We start from the raw sequence: 19853 nt of genomic DNA, 5'->3' as shown, positions 1-19853 counted from the left end.
GTGCAAGAGAATATCAATACAATAAGAGAGACCGGCCAATCCGACATTCACTTCAGTCATAAAGTAAAAATGTTCTGCATCTAGTACTTGTTGAACGATATAATTGTTACCATCACTGCATATCAAGTTAGGCCTAACAAAGAACATTGTAAAGGCAATAGATAAAAATGCAAAAGGATTCAAGTATCTCATTGATAAATTTCCCAGGTTGAGTGAACCAAAAATAAAGGAAGGATTGGACCTAAGCTTCTTCGTTTTTCTGTTTGTTGTAGTGCAAGGAAAAGGCTTTTCACTCCCCATTTCACTCCTTATTTAGATGAGGTTATTTTTGAACAATGGAGAGGTAGGACAAAGTTTAGGGCCATCCATATTAAAAGGTTCACCTTGCCATGATTGGATGGCTTTTGCACTCTTTGATCAAAACGTTTATAGCGATCTTGAAGTTAATGTATTCATTAATCGCCTTGTGCTGCTGTGTAAGCAAAAAAGAGTTGTTATTGAACGAGGACCAAATTTTGTAGTGCAACTTCTGTAACTGTTTATAATCCGCAATAGTGTTTAGACATATTCTAGTTATTTGAATTGTTGCTAAGTATCCTCTAAATAAGTACCAGAAAATAAGCATAACAAAATATTCTGCATCTATAAATTTGAATTATTATTATTTTTGCAAAATACTGATACTATTATGCAACAATTACGCTGACGAGCAAAACGGTAACACTGTTTTGAACTTTTGACTTTTGGGCTCCATATCTCATCATCTACTACATCTTTGAGCATGAAAGTAACTTTATTTTATAGACAATCATCTATCTCATTCATTAATTTGATGTATAACTACTTAGCATATGATTAATTATGCAGATTCTTGTCATGTCACTGCACTGTTACTGTTTTGCTCCTAAAAATCTAAATTTCAACTTTCATCAATTTTGTTAGTATTTTGTAAATCCACCTTGGCTTTCAACACTGTCTGAATCCTTCTGATCAACAAAAGGAGCTTCAGTATATTATTCTTTATTACATTAATTATTAAAATACATATTAAGAAATCTGAATATATCAAAAATTGTTGCTGACAAAAAGCAGGAAAAAAAACATACATATTAAATGCAACAAAAGTTGACAAAATCAAGTATGCAGAGAGTAAAGAGTTCTTTAGCAGTAGTTACATTTATATTTTATGTGATAAATGGAAAAAATCCATCTGCTTACTGCAGTTTACTTCTATTAGGGCTAGTTAAAAACATCACATAATGCAGTGCATGTGCCTAGATGATGTACAGACCAATGCAACAATAGCAAAGTGCAAAACAGCCAAGCAAAAAGTACATATAGAGCATATAGGTAACAATAATAAACTGTAATGAACACTGCTGCGGGGCTTCAACCAATATTCTACTACTAGCAATGAGTGTTCATTACCGTTTATTACTTTTACCTATATGCTCTATATGCACTTTTTGCATATGTAACTACTGTTAAAAACTCTTTACTCTCTGCATACTTGCTTTTGTCAACTTTTGTTACATTCTATATGTGCTTTTTTCCTGCTTTTTTGTCAGTAATGATTTATTTGGGTATAATAAACTCAAGTTCCTTTTGTTGATTTCCATGTTCACATGAGTTTTCTGCCTTGTACTGTTTATACTATATGTGTGGTGATTTTGAAGTATACTGAATACTTCTGGGCATACTGTCAATCATATTCAAATGTGACTCAAGCAAAATGTGATCCCAGGTCTCTTTTACATGTTCCCAATGTTGGTGTATACTGGTCATCACACTTGGGTACGTATACAGCTTTTACTTCAACTCTACCTACAAGTGTTCGATTGGGTTGAGATCTGGGGAGTGTGGAGGCGAATCCAACACCACATATGCTTCAGGTCATTGTCCTGCTTGAACACATCCTTGAATGTCATCCTTTTCATACCCATAGTAGTCAAGGGTACAAAGTAACTAAATTTGTAGGATACTCAAATATAGCTCAACATTGCGACTACCATCAATGCTGGTCAAGTATCCAACGCCTTTGGCTGTGGAAAAAACCCATATCATCATCATGCTTCCGTCACTGAACTTGACAGTTCCTTTAATTTCTCAATCCATTAGCCCCTTTCCCCTTGTTTTTCCAGACCCATTTGCACTTAACAGAGCCTAGTCTATTGACTTTCATTTCACCGCTCTAAATCACCGTTTCTAATTTTGTGCTGTCCAGTTTTTCTACTTTTTGTCAAACTCAAGCTGACTTTACTTATGACCTATATTAAAGTTGAGGTTTTACCTTTTTTTGGGCAACCATTTCAGACTTGTGTAATGTGTGTCCCACTGATCTTTCATGAATGTATGTAATCTCACTATCATGAAGAATACATGCCACCTCTGCTGCCGTGTTTTTTGCGCCAGAACTAATAGACCTTGTGATAAGGCGACTTGTTGACGCCGATATTTTGCCTGGACAGCTACATCATGGCTTTTGAATGGTAGGTGGACTTCATTTCATATTCTTACAACTGTCATGGCACTCACATGATTCACATTGGCAATTTTCTTGTCGAAAGACTGTCATCAATGAGCTGGATGATGCGGTTTCTCTTTTCTTGATAAATATTCTTTATGGCTGCTCCTCAATTTGAACCAGCAGTGACCTTTCACTTGGGAATCAACATAATAATCACTGAGCTATTGGAGAATGTGAGAACACGCTGTAATTGTAATATACAGAAAGAGATTTTTCCACCACAAGGACCAAAACAGTAACAATGCAGTGTCATGACAAGAATCTACATAACTAATCATATCTTAAATGGTTTCAAGTCAAATTTATAGAGGAGATAGCCAAGATGATTGTCTATAAAATGAAGGTAGTCTCACGTTCGAAGCTGTAGTAGATTGTCAGATATGGAGCCTGAAAGTCAAAAGTTCACAACATTGATACCCTTTTGCTCATCATTTTTTATGTAGCGGTAAAAGGAAAAGTCTTTGAAATCATAAATACAACAGCCAACTAAAAATGTTCATTGTCAGATTTGAATCAGGAGGTCAAAATCATAAAAAATTGGCTCATTTCATAACTGAACCTGACAACGTTTGATAATATGTAGAACAATCCTTTCTGATTGGCTGTGATATATTTTGTGATCTGATAGCTGTAAGGCATTATGGAGAATCCTTCCCAAATGGGTTATAGGTCCTGCGAGCCTTGTGTGGTTGATACACTCTTTTGCTTATGTACAATTTCGACAGTCGAATTCTCCGGATCTAGCAAATTCCTAAATATACAACTCAAATCTATTTGCTCATCTCTAACTTGCAGCTTAATTTACATATGGAGATTTCGGCAATGAAACAACAGTTAGGGGCAATATAGGTATTGTCATGATTCCTCTGTGCAGGGCATCTTGCACACAAGTGATGATCTGACGCACCTTCCTGAACTTTAAAGCTGGCAGTGACATGTTTCCTTTATGCAGAGCATCTTGTATTTGGAGATGTTCTGCAGTGTTTCTTTGAGCACTAGCTGACAGGTTGTTTGACAGCACAGGATTCCATGGAGGTTCTGGGAGGTGCTTTTACTCAGGTGTTCCACCTTCCTGGTAATTGCTCTGTTTCATTACTGAGCAGGCTCTACCAAAATCTCAACAGTCGTACTCTCTGGTTCTGCAGTTGTGCTTTTGGCTTGTGTGTGTGCTTGTGTTCTGATTTAAATTTCTTGACCCCGGACTGTTCATTGACTCCTCTCTGCCCGATCCCTGTTTTTGTCATTATCTCCTGGCTTTTGACCTCGGACCATTTACCTAACAACGTCTCTGTCTGCTCCCTGAATCTAATACGGACTCTCCTGGAATTTTGACCCTCAGCCTGTGACTTGACTGTCTTTCTGCTTACTCCTTGTGTCCTGTCGTGTCCTCCTGTTTCCTGACCCCGGCTTGTCTGACTACCCTTCCGCCTATGCTATCTGTAAGTAGTGACTAGCATCACAGGTAATATTTTAGTTGCCGAAACTCTGTATTTTCCCCTAAAACACTGCTTACAAGTTGCCTTTAAGCACAAAATGCTGATGAGTTATGAGCAATTACAGAAGATCATTATGTCCTAGTTATGTAAAATATTATGCTTTATATTTATGGTATCGGTATTTTTATGGATAACGAGATACAGTTGGCATCACACATAAAACTTTTCTGCCAAAAAGTTATAGCATTGCCCAAAGGAACCAGGCTGTAAACTAAAGACCTGGCCTGATTGGCTGCTATGGGCATTACACAGGTGATATAAACAGTTTTTATGCATGAGATCCAATAGAGTGTAATAGCCATGAATATAAATGAACATGTTGTTAACTGAGATTGTAAAATAAACTAGGTGGATCCATGAAAAGCTTTGCTAACTAATATACTGTAGACCATTTGTAATTGTTTTAGTGGATAGTTTTACTTGTCTCGAATAGTATAATTTGTGAAAAAGGTAGATGCCTTTAACAATACATCTATAGTTTTGCTCATATTTCTCCACATGTCATCTCAGACTAATTAAATACATAAATATTTGTCTATTATATATTTATACCTTTAAGTATACTATGCAAAGATTTTTGCACTTACATAATTTACTTGACTGAAGCGGCAAGTTTAAGACCATTAGGAAGATAGAGAGTATAAGTAGAGTGGATTTGCATAGATTAGCATTTCATTTACATCTCATTACAGGCAATGGTTGTAATGTTTGTACGCATTAAATTATGTTGCCAGATTTAATAAAATGTTGTTAATCTTTGAATAGGTGTGAAATAGTGCATAAAACACAAACTAAATATTGAATTGCCGACATGAAGCTATTAAATTTGCTTAGTAAAAAGGGCAAAATGCTTGGAAGTAGTTATTTAAAATTACCTCTATCATAGGCTGGTAAACAGACTTTACGCCTGTATCAGGTTAGGGCATTAGATAATACTTTTAACAGGCTTATGTAGCATTTTACATTCAAGCTATTTTAATCATGTTTCTTCAATATTATGCAAATCTAGGATACCTCCCGTAAGCTACAGCAAAACCTAGGAGCGGAAGTTTTAGGTGGTAAATACAGATGTAGCAGGACTGAATTTTATTATTTGAATATTTGAGACTGCATTTGTATTTTGATAGTCAGTGTTAGCATAGCAGATTTATATGATATTCACAAAATTCGTCAGTTAAATGCTATGGAAGACAAAGCGTATGATTTATTCCCTCTGGCATAATAAGTTATAAATCTGTTCTTAACCATTGTAGTGATTATAAACTTTATTCTGGGGAACAAACTGCTATGTTGTAAACCACAATCCGGCTGTGGGCATCTTCTAGTCTGGAGCAGTGAGCCAATACTCGAATGTTAACGTCCTCTGCACATAGAAGAGAAAAGTTGGCAGCACTGGCCAACTATCTGATATATAATAAACAGGAGAAAAAGGGAATAAATACACATATTCCCTTTTTTTCTCCTGTTTATTATATATTTACATGGAATTTGTGCTTGCGGCATATGACCTATGGATGGCACTTTGACCGCAATTATGACTATTATGGTACAATGGAGTTTTGTTAACTTAACTGTCTGATATTTATTGGTGTCTCATGACTCTCGAATGGCAAACAGTCCTGGGGGAGAAAAACATAGAGCAGTTAACTGGACCTTCAACGCCCCATACTTCATTTGAGGGGTGATATAGCTCTGCTAGAGGTGTATAGCAATGCCTTTCTTCTTTTCCCCATGAATGAGTATAAAGCCCTCATGTGTATGGGAAAAGTGGAAGAGACGTTTTTTTCCCAAGCCAATTTCCAAGCATTTTGCAGGCATCCACGGATATCATTAAAATTAGAGATTAGCGAACTGGTCCCGGTTCGGCTCGAGGCCGGTTCGCCGAACGGGGGTCCCGTTCGAGTTCGGTTCGTCGAACGTTCGACGAACCGAACTCGAACGTATAGGCTATAATGGGAGGCAATCACAAACACATAAAAATGCATTATAAATGTACACAAACAGTTAATAAACATTGCCATAACACTTACCGGTCCTCGCGATCCCTTCTGCACTCTGTCTCCTGCCGCTATTCCATCCGATGATCGCTGAATCCTCCCGGTGACCTGCACTGCCAGCAGAGAAGCAGGACCTATCGTGACGTCAAAATAGCCATGTGACCAGTCACGTGGCTATTATCTCATTGGCTACAGACTGGTCACATGACTATGACACGTCATGTAGGACCTGCGAGTGCATCTCTCCGGTACACGGTGCACATATGTGTATCGCCGTGTACCGGCGACATGCTCTAGCACACGGTCGACTCCCCGTTCCGTTAGGGACCGGCTGACACAGCCGGTCATTAACGGAGATCACCGTTGCCATAGCAACGCAGTTAGCGGTGACGTCACCGCTAACCGCGGCTCCGAGAGCACCGTTGCTATGGTAACGCGTCTGTCAGCGTTACCGCTAGCAGCCAGCACTGATCACTCACGGAGTGAAGGCTGCACGCTGCTTCCCGATTGTAGTGAGCATTGTAGTGAGGATGGAGGTTCCCCAGCCCCAAGTGATGAGCTGGTGAATCTCATCCTCACTACAATCGTCACTACTACTACTACTACACTAGTGAGGATTGTAGTGAGGATGGAGGTTCCCCAGCCCCAAGTGATGAGCTGGTGAACCTCATCCTCACTACAATCGTCACTACTACTACACTAGTGAGGATTGTAGTGAGGATGGAGGTTCCCCAGCCCCAAGTGATGAGCTGGTGAATCTCATCCTCACTACAATCGTCACTACTACTACACTAGAAAGAAAGAAGACAGAAGAGTAGGATCGTGGAGGGCTGACAGGGGGTAATAAAGATGGAGTCTCTAATGTGTCTGTGTATTTATTTCTATTAAAGTATTTTTTCTCTGTGTGGTGTCTTTTTTTTAAACCTTTATTGGAGATTCTTAATGGCCGGGTCAAACGTGCCTGACATTAAGAATCTCTGGCTTAATACTGGCTGGTAAAACAAAGCCAGTATTAACTCATGATTACCCAACAAGCCACCCGGCTCCAGGGCTGTTGGAAGAGTTGGATACAGCGCCAGATGATGGCGCTTCTATGAGAGCGCCATTTTCTGGGACGGCTGCGGACTGAAATCCGCAGCAGAGGCGCCCACAAACCTCGGGCTAACCTGTGCTGCGGATTCCAATCCCCAGCTGCCTAGTTGTACCCGGCTGGACACAAAAATAGGGCGAAGCCCATGTCATTTGTTTTTTAATTATTTCATGAAATAAGTGAAATAAAGAAAAAAAACGGGCTTCCCTATATTTTTGGTTCCCAGCCGGGTACAAATAGGCAACTGGGGGTTGGAGGCAGCCCGTGGCTGCCAGCTGTACCTGGCTAGCATACAAAAATATGGCGAAGCCCACGTCATTTTTTTGGTGGGCAAAAAACTTCTGCATACAGTCCTGGATGGAGTATGCTGATCCTTGTAGTTCTGCAGCTGCTGTCTGCTCTTCTCCATACAGACAGACAGCAGCTGCAGAACTACAAGGCTCAGCATACTCCATCCAGGACTGTATGCAGAAGTTTTTTGCCCCCTGAAAAAATTATGTGGGCTTCGCCATATTTTTGTATGCTAGCCAGGTACAGCAGGCAGGTACGGCTGCCCCCAACCCCCAGTTGCCTATTTGTACCCGGCTGGGAACCAAAAATAAAGGGAAGCCCTTTTTTTATTATTTCATGAATTTCATGATATAATTAGAAAACAAATGACGTAGGCTTTGCCCCATTTTTGTGTCCAGCCAGGTACAACTAGGCAGCTGGGGATTGGAATCCGCACCACAGGTTGGCCTGAGCTTTCTGGGCCCCACTGCTGCGAATTGTAGTCTGCAGCCACCTCAGAAAATGGCATTTTCATAGAAGCGCCATCTTCTGGCGCTGTATCCAACTCTTCCAGCACCTGCCTGCTATACCTGGCTAGCATACAAAAATATGGCGAAGCTCACGTCCTTTTTTTGTAGTTTTTTGGCAAAAAAAATAAAAAATGCTTCCCTGGATTTTCCATTGCCAGTGAAGGTAACACCAAGCAGTGGGGGTTAGCAGCCAGTAGCTGCTTGGATTACCCTTAGCTAGCAATACAAAAAATGCAGCGGGAGCCCATATATATTTTTTTTAATTATTTATTTAAATAACTAAAAATAAAATGGGCTTCCCTGTATTTTGATTGCTGGACATCACAGTGCTGTAAAAATAAATCTTTAAAAAAATGACGTAGCGCTCCGCGGTATTTTTGATTCTCAGCGCAGATAAAGCAGACAGCTATGGGTTGCCACCCCCATCTGCCTGCCGTTACCTTGGTTGGCAATCAAAATACAGGGAAGCCCATTAATTTTTTCTATTTAAAAAATAGTTAAAAAAAAAAATGACGTTGGGTCCCCCCATTTTTGATAGCCAGCTAGGGTAAAGCAGACGGCTGTAGCCTGAAAACCACAGCTGGCAGCTTTACCGTGGTTGGGGATCCAATGTGGAGGTCCCCTCAGGCTCTTTTTTATAATTATTTTATAAATATTAATAATTACACAATAAAAGTAGGGTCCCCCCCAAATTGGATCACCAGCCAAGGTAAAGCGGACAGCTGTGGTCTGGTATTCTCAGGGTGGGAAGGTCCATAGTTATTGAGCCTTCACAGCCTAAAAATAGCAGGCCGCAGGCACCTCAGACGTGGCGCATCCACTAGATGCGCCAATCCTGGCGCTTCACCCCAGCTCATCCCGTGCCCTGGTGCAGTGGCAAACGGGGTAATAAATCGGGTTGATACTAGCTGTAAAGTCACCTGAGATCAAGCCCAGCAGTTTGTGATGTCATGGCGTCTATTAGATACCCAACATCATAAACTGTCAGTACTAACAAAAACAAAAAATCGACAAAAGAAATTTATTTGAAAAAACAGTCCCCAAAACATTTCCTCTTTCACCAATTTATTGTAAGAAAAAAAATAAAGGGGTCCCACGACGACTCTGGACCGTCTAGAATATGGGGGGGAGACACTCAGGGAACGTATCCCCCATTTTCTAGGAGTGCGGACCCTTCATGTGAGGAGTGTGGGTGCAATGAATCTGCACTCACTCTCCCCGGGTCCACAGCAGCAGAGTCCATGTCGTAATGGTTGCTACCAAAGCTGCAATGCCCTGCTCATGAGGTAAGGGCATGCCTAATCAGGAGAACTACTGTAGAGGAAACTCTGCTCACTGGTATATAGGTGCTCAGAGGTAATAATAGATAAAATTAGTGAGTAACCTCGGCACTCTAAATCTCCCAGACTAAGTCAGTAAGTCACAATGGATAGTAATGCAAAATCACTCTTTATTGGTCCATATTAAGAAAAAAATTTTTTTCATAAGCATATATGTTTTTGTCCAAAACAAGTTACAAATGACGTTTCGGCCTGAGCCTTCGTCAGATTGGACTTATCTGCATGTAATCATGAAAAATGACAATAATCAGTATCACATAAGAGTGAGAGAACAATAACATAAACTCGAACAATGTAGAGGTACAATTGGGATGCAGCAAAAAAATTGCAACACAGCAAGAAATGAAACACATGATACAAATGTCATAATACAGTACAAGGACAATATAGTAATGACAAATATGGGGTCAGAGTAGACTTAGACAGCTCTGGTACGAAAGAGATGTCAATCATAAAGTAACATGTGCAGTAGGTGTAGAGCTACAGTATGTATGGCAGAGCTAATGGGTAGACCGACCATAGAAAAAGAACGGAGAAAAAGTGGAGAAAAAGTGGAGAAAAAAGTGGAGAAAAAGTGGAGAAAAAGTGGAGAAAAAGTGGAGCATAAGAGGAGAAAAAGTGGAGAAAAAATGGAGAAAAAGTGGAGCATAAGAGGAGAAAAAGTGGAGATTAAGAGGAGAAAAAATGGAGAAAAAGTGGAGAAAAAGTGGAGCATAAGAAGAGAAAAAGTGGAGAAAAAAGTGGAGAAAAAGTGGAGAAAAAGTGGAGCATAAGAGGAGAAAAAGTGGAGAAAAAGTGGAGGAAAAAGTGGAGAAAAAGTGGAGAAAAAGTGGAGATTAAGAGGAGAAAAAGTGGAGAAAAAGTGGAGCATAAGAGGAGAAAAAGTGGATCAAAAGTGGAGAAAAAGTGGACAAAAAGTGGAGCATAAGAGGAGAAAAAGTGGAGAAAAAAGTGGAGAAAAAGTGGAGAAAAAAGTGGAGAAAAAGTGGAGAAAAAGTGGAGAAAAAGTGGAGAAAAAGTGGAGATTAAGAGGAGAAAAAGTTGAGAAAAAGTGGAGCATAAGAGGAGAAAAAGTTGAGAAAAAGTGGAGAAAAAGTGGAGCATAAGAGGAGAAAAAGTGGAGAAAAAGTGGAGAAAAAGTGGAGAAAAAGTGGAGCATAAGAGGAGAAAAAGTGGAGAAAAAAGTGGAGAAAAAGTGGAGAAAAAAGTGGAGAAAATTGGAGAAAAAGTGGAGAAAATTGGAGAAAAAGTGGAGAAAAAGTGGAGCATAAGAGGAGAAAAAGTGGAGAAAAAGTGGAGAAAAAGTGGAGAAAAAGTGGAGCATAAGAGGAGAAAAAGTGGAGATTAAGAGGAGAAAAAGTGGAGAAAAAGTGGAGAAAAAGTGGAGAAAAAGTGGAGCATAAGAGGAGAAAAAGTGGAGAAAAAAGTGGAGAAAAAGTGGAGAAAAAGTGGAGAAAAAGTGGAGCATAAGAGGAGAAAAAGTGGAGATTAAGAGGAGAAAAAGTGGAGAAAAAGTGGAGAAAAAGTGGAGAAAAAGAGGAGAAAAAGTGGAGAAAAAAGTGGAGAAAAAGTGGAGAAAAAGTGGAGTATAAGGGGAGAAAAAGTGGAGAAAAAGTGGAGAAAAAAGTGGAGAAAAAGTGGAGAAAAAGTGGAGAAAAAGTGGAGATTAAGAGGAGAAAAAGTGGAGAAAAAGTGGAGCATAAGAGGAGAAAAAGTGGAGAAAAAGTGGATAAAAAGTGGAGAAAAAGTGGAGCATAAGAGGAGAAAAAGTGGAGATTAAGAGGAGAAAAAGTGGAGAAAAAGTGGAGCATAAGAGGAGAAAAAGTTGGGAAAAAGTGGAGAAAAAGTGGAGCATAAGAGGAGAAAAAGTGGAGAAAAAAGTGGAGAAAAAGTGGAGAAAAAAGTGGAGAAAAAGTGGAGATTAAGAGGAGAAAAAGTGGAGAAAAAGTGGAGCATAAGAGGAGAAAAAGTTGAGAAAAAGTGGAGAAAAAGTGGAGAAAAAGTGGAGAAAAAGTGGAGCATAAGAGGAGAAAAAGTGGAGAAAAAAGTGGAGAAAAAGTGGAGAAAAAGTGGACAAAAAGTGGAGCATAAGAGGAGAAAAAGTGGAGAAAAAGTGGAGAAAAAGTGGAGAAAAAGTGGAGATTAAGAGGAGAAAAAGTGGAGAAAAAGTGGAGCATAAGAGGAGAAAAAGTTGAGAAAAAGTGGAGAAAAAGTGGAGCATAAGAGGAGAAAAAGTGGAGAAAAAGTGGAGAAAAAGTGGAGCATAAGAGGAGAAAAAGTGGAGAAAAAAGTGGAGAAAAAGTGGAGAAAAAAGTGGAGAAAATTGGAGAAAAAGTGGAGAAAAAGTGGAGATTAAGAGGAGAAAAAGTGGAGAAAAAGTGGAGCATAAGAGGAGAAAAAGTTGAGAAAAAGTGGAGCATAAGAGGAGAAAAAGTGGAGAAAAAGTGGAGAAAAAGTGGAGAAAAAGTGGAGCATAAGAGGAGAAAAAGTGGAGAAAAAAGTGGAGAAAAAGTGGAGAAAAAAGTGGAGAAAATTGGAGAAAAAGTGGAGAAAAAGTGGAGATTAAGAGGAGAAAAAGTGGAGAAAAAGTGGAGCATAAGAGGAGAAAAAGTGGAGAAAAAGTGGAGAAAAAGTGGAGAAAAAGTGGAGCATAAGAGGAGAAAAAGTGGAGATTAAGAGGAGAAAAAGTGGAGAAAAAGTGGAGAAAAAGTGGAGAAAAAGTGGAGCATAAGAGGAGAAAAAGTGGAGAAAAAAGTGGAGAAAAAGTGGAGAAAAAGTGGAGAAAAAGTGGAGCATAAGAGGAGAAAAAGTGGAGATTAAGAGGAGAAAAAGTGGAGAAAAAGTGGAGAAAAAGTGGAGAAAAAGAGGAGAAAAAGTGGAGAAAAAAGTGGAGAAAAAGTGGAGAAAAAGTGGAGCATAAGGGGAGAAAAAGTGGAGAAAAAGTGGAGAAAAAAGTGGAGAAAAAGTGGAGAAAAAGTGGAGAAAAAGTGGAGATTAAGAGGAGAAAAAGTGGAGAAAAAGTGGAGCATAAGAGGAGAAAAAGTGGAGAAAAAGTGGATAAAAAGTGGAGAAAAAGTGGAGCATAAGAGGAGAAAAAGTGGAGATTAAGAGGAGAAAAAGTGGAGAAAAAGTGGAGCATAAGAGGAGAAAAAGTGGAGAAAAAGTGGAGAAAAAGTGGAGCATAAGAGGAGAAAAAGTGGAGAAAAAAGTGGAGAAAAAGTGGAGAAAAAAGTGGAGAAAAAGTGGAGATTAAGAGGAGAAAAAGTGGAGAAAAAGTGGAGCATAAGAGGAGAAAAAGTTGAGAAAAAGTGGAGAAAAAGTGGAGAAAAAGTGGAGAAAAAGTGGAGCATAAGAGGAGAAAAAGTGGAGAAAAAAGTGGAGAAAAAGTGGAGAAAAAGTGGACAAAAAGTGGAGCATAAGAGGAGAAAAAGTGGAGAAAAAAGTGGAGAAAAAGTGGAGAAAAAAGTGGAGAAAAAGTGGAGAAAAAGTGGAGAAAAAGTGGAGAAAAAGTGGAGATTAAGAGGAGAAAAAGTGGAGAAAAAGTGGAGCATAAGAGGAGAAAAAGTTGAGAAAAAGTGGAGAAAAAGTGGAGCATAAGAGGAGAAAAAGTGGAGAAAAAGTGGAGAAAAAGTGGAGCATAAGAGGAGAAAAAGTGGAGAAAAAAGTGGAGAAAAAGTGGAGAAAAAAGTGGAGAAAATTGGAGAAAAAGTGGAGAAAAAGTGGAGATTAAGAGGAGAAAAAGTGGAGAAAAAGTGGAGCATAAGAGGAGAAAAAGTGGAGAAAAAGTGGAGAAAAAGTGGAGCATAAGAGGAGAAAAAGTGGAGATTAAGAGGAGAAAAAGTGGAGAAAAAGTGGAGAAAAAGTGGAGCATAAGAGGAGAAAAAGTGGAGAAAAAAGTGGAGAAAAAGTGGAGAAAAAGTGGAGCATAAGAGGAGAAAAAGTGGAGATTAAGAGGAGAAAAAGTGGAGAAAAAGTGGAGAAAAAGTGGAGAAAAAGAGGAGAAAAAGTGGAGAAAAAAGTGGAGAAAAAGTGGAGAAAAAGTGGAGCATAAGAGGAGAAAAAGTGGAGTAAAAGTGGAGAAAAAAGTGGAGAAAAAATGGAGAAAAAGTGGAGAAAAAGTGGAGATTAAGAGGAGAAAAAGTGGAGAAAAAGTGGAGCATAAGAGGAGAAAAAGTGGAGAAAAAGTTGAGAAAAAGTGGAGAAAAAGTGGAGCATAAGAGGAGAAAAAGTGGAGAAAAAGTGGAGAAAAAGTGGAGAAAAAGTGGAGCATAAGAGGAGAAAAAGTGGAGAAAAAAGTGGAGAAAAAGTGGAGAAAAAAGTGGAGAAAATTGGAGAAAAAGTGGAGAAAAAGTGGAGATTAAGAGGAGAAAAAGTGGAGAAAAAGTGGAGCATAAGAGGAGAAAAAGTGGAGAAAAAGTGGAGAAAAAGTGGAGAAAAAGTGGAGCATAAGAGGAGAAAAAGTGGAGATTAAGAGGAGAAAAAGTGGAGAAAAAGTGGAGAAAAAGTGGAGAAAAAGTGGAGCATAAGAGGAGAAAAAGTGGAGAAAAAAGTGGAGAAAAAGTGGAGAAAAAGTGGAGAAAAAGTGGAGCATAAGAGGAGAAAAAGTGGAGATTAAGAGGAGAAAAAGTGGAGAAAAAGTGGAGAAAAAGTGGAGAAAAAGAGGAGAAAAAGTGGAGAAAAAAGTGGAGAAAAAGTGGAGAAAAAGTGGAGCATAAGGGGAGAAAAAGTGGAGAAAAAGTGGAGAAAAAAGTGGAGAAAAAGTGGAGAAAAAGTGGAGAAAAAGTGGAGATTAAGAGGAGAAAAAGTGGAGAAAAAGTGGAGCATAAGAGGAGAAAAAGTGGAGAAAAAGTGGATAAAAAGTGGAGAAAAAGTGGAGCATAAGAGGAGAAAAAGTGGAGATTAAGAGGAGAAAAAGTGGAGAAAAAGTGGAGCATAAGAGGAGAAAAACTGGAGAAAAAGTGGAGAAAAAGTGGAGCATAAGAGGAGAAAAAGTGGAGAAAAAAGTGGAGAAAAAGTGGAGAAAAAAGTGGAGAAAAAGTGGAGATTAAGAGGAGAAAAAGTGGAGAAAAAGTGGAGCATAAGAGGAGAAAAAGTTGAGAAAAAGTGGAGAAAAAGTGGAGAAAAAGTGGAGAAAAAGTGGAGCATAAGAGGAGAAAAAGTGGAGAAAAAAGTGGAGAAAAAGTGGAGAAAAAGTGGACAAAAAGTGGAGCATAAGAGGAGAAAAAGTGGAGAAAAAAGTGGAGAAAAAGTTGAGAAAAAAGTGGAGAAAAAGTGGAGAAAAAGTGGAGAAAAAGTGGAGAAAAAGTGGAGATTAAGAGGAGAAAAAGTGGAGAAAAAGTGGAGCATAAGAGGAGAAAAAGTTGAGAAAAAGTGGAGAAAAAGTGGAGCATAAGAGGAGAAAAAGTGGAGAAAAAGTGGAGAAAAAGTGGAGCATAAGAGGAGAAAAAGTGGAGAAAAAAGTGGAGAAAAAGTGGAGAAAAAAGTGGAGAAAATTGGAGAAAAAGTGGAGAAAAAGTGGAGATTAAGAGGAGAAAAAGTGGAGAAAAAGTGGAGCATAAGAGGAGAAAAAGTGGAGAAAAAGTGGAGAAAAAGTGGAGCATAAGAGGAGAAAAAGTGGAGATTAAGAGGAGAAAAAGTGGAGAAAAAGTGGAGAAAAAGTGGAGCATAAGAGGAGAAAAAGTGGAGAAAAAAGTGGAGAAAAAGTGGAGAAAAAGTGGAGCATAAGAGGAGAAAAAGTGGAGATTAAGAGGAGAAAAAGTGGAGAAAAAGTGGAGAAAAAGTGGAGAAAAAGAGGAGAAAAAGTGGAGAAAAAAGTGGAGAAAAAGTGGAGAAAAAGTGGAGCATAAGAGGAGAAAAAGTGGAGTAAAAGTGGAGAAAAAAGTGGAGAAAAAATGGAGAAAAAGTGGAGAAAAAGTGGAGATTAAGAGGAGAAAAAGTGGAGAAAAAGTGGAGCATAAGAGGAGAAAAAGTGGAGAAAAAGTGGATAAAAAGTGGAGAAAAAGTGGAGCATAAGAGGAGAAAAAGTGGAGATTAAGAGGAGAAAAAGTGGAGAAAAAGTGGAGCATAAGAGGAGAAAAAGTGGAGAAAAAGTGGAGAAAAAGTGGAGCATATAAGGAGAAAAAGTGGAGAAAAAAGTGGAGAAAAAGTGGAGAAAAAAGTGGAGAAAAAGTGGAGAAAAAGTGGAGATTAAGAGGAGAAAAAGTGGAGAAAAAGTGGAGCATAAGAGGAGAAAAAGTTGAGAAAAAGTGGAGATTAAGAGGAGAAAAAGTGGAGAAAAAGTGGAGCATAAGAGGAGAAAAAGTGGAGAAAAAGTGGAGAAAAAGTGGAGCATAAGAGGAGAAAAAGTGGAGATTAAGAGGAGAAAAAGTGGAGAAAAAGTGGAGAAAAAGTGGAGCATAAGAGGAGAAAAAAGTGGAGAAAAAGTGGAGAAAAAAGTGGAGAAAAAGTGGAGAAAAAGTGGAAAAAAAGTGGAGAAAAAGTGGAGAAAAAGTGGAGATTAAGAGGAGAAAAAGTGGAAAAAAAGTGGAGCATAAGAGGAGAAAAAGTGGAGAAAAAGTGGAGAAAAAGTGGAGAAAAAGTGGAGCATAAGAGGAGAAAAAGTGGAGAAAAAAGTGGAGAGAAAGTGGAGAAAAAGTGGAGCATAAGAGGAGAAAAAGTGGAGAAAAAGTAAAGAAAAAGTGGAGAAAAAGTGGAGAAAAAGTGGAGCATAAGAGGAGAAAAAGTGGAGAAAAAAGTGGAGAAAAAGTGGAGAAAAAGTGGAGCATAAGAGGAGAAAAAGTGGAGAAAAAAGTGGAGAAAAAGTGGAGAAAAAAAGTGGAGAAAAAGTGGAGAAAAAGTGGAGAAAAAGTGGAGAAAAAGTGGAGAAAAAAATGGAGAAAAAGTGGAGCACCCTTTGGTACCTTTCATGTGGCACTAAGGGGTGCTTAGCTTTGTATTTAGCCAAAAAAATGAAAAAAAAATGACGTAGGGTTCCCCCTAGTTTTGTAGCCAGCTAGGGTAAAGCAGACGGCTGCAGCCTGCAGACCACAGCTGGCAACCTCACCTTGGCTGGTAATCCAAAACTGAGGGCACCCCACGCTGTTATTTTAAATTAAATAAATAATTTAAAAAAAAAACACGTAGGGGCCCCCCAAAATTGGATCACCAGCCAAGGTAAAGCAGACAGCTGGGGCCTGATATTCTCAGACTAGGGAGGTCCATGGTTATTGGAATCTCCCCAGCCTAAAATTAGCAGGCCGCAGCCACCCCAGAAGTGGCGCATCCATTAGATGCGCCAATCCTGGTGCTTCGCCCCAGCTCATCCCGCGCCCTGGTGCGGTGGCAAACGGGGTAATATATGGGGTTAATACCAGATGTGTAATGTCACCTGGCATCAAGCCCTGGGGTTGGTGAGGTCAGGCGTCTATCAGATACCCGACATCACCAACCCAGTCAGTAATAAAAAAAAATAGACGACAAACACATTTTTATTTGAAAAAACACTCCCCAAAACATTCTCTCTTTAACCAATTTATTAGATTGAAAAACAAATCCAGGTCTGCTGTAATCCAAGGGGTTGCCATGACGATCCACACTGTCCCAGTCAATGAAGAGCAGGATGTTCCCCATTGGCTGGGAGAGCAGTGCAGTGACCTGAGCTAACATCAATGGGTCAGCCCAGGTCACTGCAGGGGGGTGACAAGTGCTGCTGTCAGCGAGGTACATTACCTGCGCTGATCTCCAGCACTGCCGACAGCCCCTGTCACTGAGTTCAATGACCGGCGCCTTCCCCTCAAGTATCGCGAGAGGTCCATGACGTCACCGCTAGTCAGTCTCGGGTCGGAAGCGAGAGGTCATGTGACAAGCGGCGGCCATGGAGGACAGTGACAGCGCTGAGGTCGGGATGGCGGGACTTCATCACCGCAGGTAAGCCGAGCGGGCGGGGGTGGGGGGGGGGTTTGTGTGTGTGTGTGTGTGTACATGCCGCGGGCAGGAGGGGGCGGAGCGAGCTGAGCGGGAAAGTGTGGGCTTCCTGCACGTGACTAAGATAAACATCGGGTTACTAACCAAAGCGCTTTGCTTGGATACCCGATGTTTATCTTGGTTACCAGCTTCTGGCAGGCTGCCAGCGATGGCTCCTGCTCACTGTAGCTGTAAAAAGCCCTGCTTTTTGCTGCTAGAACCGTTCTCGAACGTATCTAGAACTATCGAGCTTTTGCAAAAAGCTCGAGTTCTAGTTCGATCTCGAACAGCCCCAAAAATCACTCGAGCTTAGAACTGGAGAACCTCGAACCGCGAACCGCGCTCAACTCTAATTAAAATGCAGAGAAATCACCCTAGGCAAGGCACTGAAGCATAATAGCTTAAAGGGTTGTCCACTATTTGGACAACCTCTTCTCATATTCCATGTGCACTGCCATAAAATTAAAAATGCCTATACTCGCCTCCACTGCCAGTGTGGTTCTAAGTGATGTCAGAACTTTTGTTCCCAGGGCCCATGTGACATTGTTATGACATGTAAGCCATGGAACCAATAAGCACCAATTTTCTTCTCCCAGGCTTTATATGGTTAAGTAATTAATGGGAATTAATTGGCAGTTGCAGCACTCAGTTCCTGTTAATTACTTAAATGCCAAAAAGTAGGGAGAAGGAAGCCGTCGCTGATTCATTGTTGTCTTGTGTGTCATAACAATGTAAAGTGGGCCCCAGGAACCCAAGTTCCAACATCATTGGAACCGTGCCGACACCAGATGTGAGTATAGGCTTTATTATTTTTATGGGGCACACATGGGGAATAAGAATTGCTTATCCAAGTAGTGGACAACCCCTTTAATCCTGAACAGCTGAGCCAAATTCACATTCCAATTATGGAATTGGGAGCCACTTGTGTAGAGCAAAAATGTTAAAAGTGGACACACAGTGCCTGTTTTCAGAGTTCCCCCACAGAGCACACAGAACCCCTTTACAGTGACATTGAATAAAAATAAATAAATAATAATCTTGAGTTAGAAGGTGGAGCTCCAAGTGGAGGAGGTGAAGGTCGATGTGGCGGTGTAGGTGGAAGAGTCGGAGAAGGTAGCCAACATTGATTGTTTTTTTTTATTTGAGGAGGCCCCAAACATTGGGAATGTCAAATAGAACAAACTGCGGTGGAGTATAACAATGGCAGGGTGTGACTGCTATACTTCTCTGGTTAGCCAAAGTCCTGTGGGATCCACACCCGCTGTCTTAATTTAAGATTTATGAGTTAATTTGCTAAATTAAACTTGGATCTAAATACAAACCTCCCTATATATTTAGACACAGCTAAGGGGAAGGCACTGGTGCATATTTTATCCAACTGCCAGATTTTATAAATGCCCTGCAGTTACACAAGGCAGTTAGACAGGGCAGGAGATGGGTAAGTCATGCAAGACAATCAAACAAACTTGCTCCTAATTAAGTTGTGCATGTTTTCATCATATTTATTTGTATAATTTATGTGCTAGCTGCTTCAATTCCTCATATCTACTGCCCTTTCACACACTTTGTGCACTCCATCTATAGCAGTCTCTTTCTCCTCTCCTCTCCTGTGTACAGCTCTCATGCTCTTTTAACATTCTTATACTGCAGAGATCCATTCACTTTCACCATACAACACAAGAGGCGCACTCACAAGTTATTTAACCATCTGCTCGCTCTCTCTATTCTCCTTCTCTTAGTTGTAGGACAACTGAGCTGAGCTGTCACTGAGGTTACTCGCGGCCAACGCTGAATACAGCTGATTGCGCTATTGCCTTCATTAGCTGCGTGGAGGTGACAGGAGCGACTGTGTCTTCTGCAGCTCTGGTCACCTCCATGCAGCAGAGCTGGAAGCGACGCTGGACCATCCTGGATTACGCCGGACATGGAGGGCTTTTTCGGGCTTATTAAAGTGGTCAACCAGGGTATATGTTTATGGTTTTTTTTCTAATAAAGGATTTTTTCAGGTGTGTGTGTGTTTATTTACTGTCACTTACAGATTAATCATGGAAGGTATCTCAGGGAGACGCCTGACATGATTAATCTAGGACTTATTGGCAGCTATGGGCTGCCAAAAACCCCTTATTACCCCGATTTGCCAACGCACCAGGGCAAATCGGGAAGAGCCGGGTACAGTCCCAGAACTGTCGCATATAATGTATGCGGCAATTCTGGGCGGCTGCTGACTGATATTGTTAGGCTGGGGGGCTCCCCATAACGTGGGGCTCCCCATCCTGAGAATACCAGCCTTCAGCCGTATGGCTTTATCTGGCTGGTATTAAAATGGGGGGGACCGCACGCCGTTTTTTTAAATTATTTATTTATTAATTTTACTGCACAGTATAGACACGCCCACCGGCTGCTGTGATTGGGTGCAGTGAGACAGCTGTCACTCAGTGTGGGGGGCGTGTCTGACTGCAACCAATCATAGGCGTCTGTGGGTGGGGAAAGCAGGGAATACGAGATTGATTAATGAGCGGCCGGCATATTCAAAGTAATTGTTGCCGCGCATTCTCTGCACAGCTGTTCCTCGCCGCGCTGGTGATCGGGGAGCGGTATGAGCCGGGGGAAGAAAAAAACCGAGCGCCAATGTAAGTATGACTGAGAACAGCAGAAAAAAAGG

Source organism: Anomaloglossus baeobatrachus, chromosome 1 (assembly GCF_048569485.1).
Source record: "Anomaloglossus baeobatrachus isolate aAnoBae1 chromosome 1, aAnoBae1.hap1, whole genome shotgun sequence".
Classification (NCBI taxonomy): domain Eukaryota; kingdom Metazoa; phylum Chordata; class Amphibia; order Anura; family Aromobatidae; genus Anomaloglossus; species Anomaloglossus baeobatrachus.
This window is presented reverse-complemented; position numbering follows the sequence as displayed.